Genomic DNA, 3222 nt, shown 5'->3' with positions numbered 1-3222 from the left:
TGCCTAAATCTCTCCTCAGTACTGACAGTGAGTTGATTCTCTTTTTACAATAAAAAAGCTGAGTAATATTGCATAGGAGTACCAGAAATTGCCTCAGTGGAAACAGAAACTATTTACATTAAATAAAAACCTGGCTGCAGGCTGCGTCTGCACATGTACAGCACTGTGCGATGCACACTGATCAACCCATGGAGACAGCTTCTGGCACTCAAGACCACAGAGTCTCATGTTTGCCACCTGAGAGGAAAGCAAGGGTGGAGAGGAGGAAGTGAGGGGGTGGGGGGTTCTGGTTCACTTCTGGTTCTGGAGCTGATTGGACAGCCAGTCCAGTCCTTCATAGAGCCCGTCCCCGCTGGTGGCACAGGTGGCCTGAATGTACCAGTTCCTGTGCAGCCTCAGCTTATCTGTGATTTCGGCTGCATTCATGGTGTTTGGGAGGTCCTGCTTGTTGGCAAACACCAGGAGGATGGTGTCCCGCAGCTCATCCTCAGCCAGCATCCTCATGAGCTCCTCACTGGCCTCATTCACACGCTCTCTGTCATTGCTGTCCACCACAAAGATCAAGCCAAGGGTGTTCTGGAAGTAGTGGCGCCTTAGTGGCCAGATCTTGTCTTGGCCACCCACGTCCCACACAGGGAAGCTGATGTTCTTGTACTCAACAGTCTCCACATTAAAACCTATGGTGGGAATGGTGGTCACAATTTGACCCAGCTTCAGTTTGTACAAAATCGTCCTCTTCCCTGCAGCATCCAGGCCCACCATGAGGATGCACATTTATTTTTTCCCAAAAAGGCCCTTGAAGAGATTTGCAAAGATATTCCCCATCCTTGTGGGTGGTTGGAAGCAACACTGGCCAGAGATCTCTGCAGCGGCTGCTCCAAGCCAGGCGTTGGTTTCACTCCCACAAGATGGCGGCACTGATGGCCATCATCATCATCATTATTACAGCCATGTCTGCACTGGGCAATGAGTAAGATTTCAATATATCCTACTTTTTATTTTATCAAATTATAGTAAGTCATGAGTAATTAATCATGAATAAACAGAATCTTCTCTGTTCTGCCTGAAAATAGTTCTGTCAAAAACAATGAAATCAGAGATTTCCAAACTCATCCTCTTTGAGCAGTGGAGTCCTGTGTTTTCTCTGAAGGACAGGAGTTTATATGCTATGAGCATAAATTAGAGCTGCTATAATTGGAGCTCATACAATCACAATGAGGCCTTAAGATTTAACACTACTCCTTTTGTTATTCTTATACAGAAATCCCTGTGATCCAAGCATACCTGCTAAGGTTTAGGAAGAGTCATTCACACTGTCCGTGTTAGCTACACAGTAATGTGGAGGGGACTCCTGGTGTTCTATCACAGGTCAAGGATCAGGGGTGAATTAGGGCTGGGAGCTGGATTTCCAGTTCTGTTTTATCCATTTTATCCATACAAATAAGTCCTGGACCTATTTACATTTGTGTTACGAGGACTGACAATAGGCAGACAATCCTTTACATCTACTTTTACTGGACAACAACAGACATTATCAGCAGTGGAATCCTGACCTCCAGTGGCTATTAGGGGAAATAGTACTATTTTGGATAGGTTCTTCAGAAGCCAGCATTTTGGCTTGCTGCTCTTCAGCATGTCTGGAAGCCAGAAGATACCTGGTTTCTGTCTCCAGGGAGTCCAGGAATGAGCCTTCTGTCATCAAAAAATACTTCCATTAGAATACTTTGCTCTGCAATAAGAGTTTCAGGCATTATATCTAGGCATTACTGCATCTATCAGAAAAAAGGTTAACTCCTCCTGTGTTTCCTTTCAGGAGCAACAAAATCCTCAGAAATCCCATCTGAAAATTCTATTTCCATTTTCATTTTTCTGAGCCTCAATAAGATCATGGTCCATTTGGGATGTTAGTAATAAATGTCTATCATCTTCCATCTGAGGCAGAAGAAAGGGTTAAAATGGTCAAGCAGGAAATTTGGGCTCCTTTGAGGTCAGGTCTCTGTGTAACGAGGCTGAAAAACTATAGACACAAACCAGGCCCCATCAAAGTCAGGCTGTCTCCTGTGTAAGGAGGGTGTGGGGAGAACTGACAGACATATACTGTCTGGTATTCACATCCCCACCAAAAAAGGTATGGTAACCTGATCAGATCAAAAGGCATGAGAAGAGCTCATGGACACTATATGCCTTACTCAGGATGAATTTGGAGGTAGCTTCCTTATAAACTCTTAGACAATAGTCATTCTCTGGCATTCCTCCTTTGGGACCCGCCCCCATTTGAAAACTCTGCTTGCTTGCTTTCTATTACTCTAATAAATCCTGTCACTTTGCTCTCACCCTTGTGTCTGTAGATTTCATTCTTTGAATTTGTAAGACAAACAACCCAACTCCTTATATTTTTAGTGCTACACATCCACTAAAAAATCAACCCCCTTGACAGTTCCAACCTACGTTGGATAATGAGGAAATGATGGAGACAAAATTTTTGTGCTGGTCTTTGGGACCTAAATAAAATAGTTTTTCCCAAACCTGTGTGCTGGGCACTGTGTTAGATTCTAGGATGTAAAATAGTAAATGAAATTCTTGCTGTCTGCTAAAAGAGAGAAAATAACGAAGTCCTGAATGAGTCAGGGAAAATTTGGTTCACAAAGTACAGATTTTAATTATTTTTATTTTTTTATGGAACTCTTCACAAATTTGCGTGTCATCCTTGCGCAGGGGCCATGCTAATCTTTTCTGTATTGTTCCAATTTTAGTATATGTGCTGCCAAAGCGAGCACAATCCTAGCTTTTTATTAGCATAGTGAGCTTGGTTACTTGCATACTACTTCTCTTCATCTATACCCTATATCATAAGAAAACTGGTGTTTTGTTTTGTTTTGGATACTGGGGTTTGAATCCAGCAGCACTTTATCACTAAGCTACATCTCCAGTCCTCTTTATTTTTCATTTTGAGACAGTGTCTTACTAAGTTGTGCAGGCTGGCCTCCAACTTGAGATACTCCTGCCTCACCCTGCTGAGTCCCTGGGATTACAGGTATGTGCCACTGCACCTGGCAAACCCTATTTCATTCATTTGAATTATTAGTGTTCTAATACCAGAATGAGAACCAGGGAATCAGGGGCTTGGAGTAGGATGGAGACTTTGTAATTTATGTTATTTTCTGATATTTAAAATTATTTGGAAGTATTACATAATCAAAAACAAAACTAATTCACATGGCA

The 3222-nt window shown here is 42.5% G+C and overlaps 1 non-coding gene and 1 pseudogene across 1 annotated transcript; both read right to left on the bottom strand.

Moving 5' to 3' along the window:
- Window positions 1-268: 268 nt before the first annotated feature.
- On the bottom strand, window positions 269-825 carry LOC143639263 (ADP-ribosylation factor 1 pseudogene; annotated as a pseudogene).
- A 1845-nt stretch (window positions 826-2670) lies between these two features.
- LOC143639619 (U6 spliceosomal RNA) lies at window positions 2671-2777 on the bottom strand. Its single transcript, XR_013154762.1, has one exon. It is a non-coding gene; the product is annotated as a U6 spliceosomal RNA (small nuclear RNA).
- Between the last annotated feature and the right edge of the window lie 445 nt (window positions 2778-3222).

This window comes from Callospermophilus lateralis, chromosome X (assembly GCF_048772815.1).
Source record: "Callospermophilus lateralis isolate mCalLat2 chromosome X, mCalLat2.hap1, whole genome shotgun sequence".
Classification (NCBI taxonomy): domain Eukaryota; kingdom Metazoa; phylum Chordata; class Mammalia; order Rodentia; family Sciuridae; genus Callospermophilus; species Callospermophilus lateralis.
This window is presented reverse-complemented; position numbering and strand designations above follow the sequence as displayed.